The following is a 376-nucleotide window of genomic DNA, read 5'->3' as shown; positions in this document are numbered from 1 at the left end:
CATGGCTGTCGATCGGTTTATTAGAGAATAGATCTGAGAAGAGAAGTAAAATTGAGAGATGAATTTGCTTTTCCACAAATCAGAGGTGTTGACTGAGAAGTAGACTGGTGTGTGGCTTACATTATTTCGTTATTAAAGTGATTTGTCTGGGTAATAGACAGTGATCATCAAGATAAGTGTCACGATCTGTGGGTATGTGGACCCACTGGGCGGTACAGCCGTGGCAGGATAGCAGATGGCCAAACAGTATACCAAGTAAAGTCTATAGTCTGAGCAAGGGTACATGTGGTAGTACAGACAGTAGCAGTGGCTAGGCTCAGATGGGACCTTGGCAGCAGACACCAGACGTGGTGTAACACAACACGACTCCAACTCT

This window comes from Rhinoderma darwinii, chromosome 11 (assembly GCF_050947455.1).
Source record: "Rhinoderma darwinii isolate aRhiDar2 chromosome 11, aRhiDar2.hap1, whole genome shotgun sequence".
NCBI classification, from domain to species: domain Eukaryota; kingdom Metazoa; phylum Chordata; class Amphibia; order Anura; family Rhinodermatidae; genus Rhinoderma; species Rhinoderma darwinii.
The sequence above is the reverse complement of the archived record's forward strand: the minus strand, read 5'-3'. Positions refer to the sequence as shown.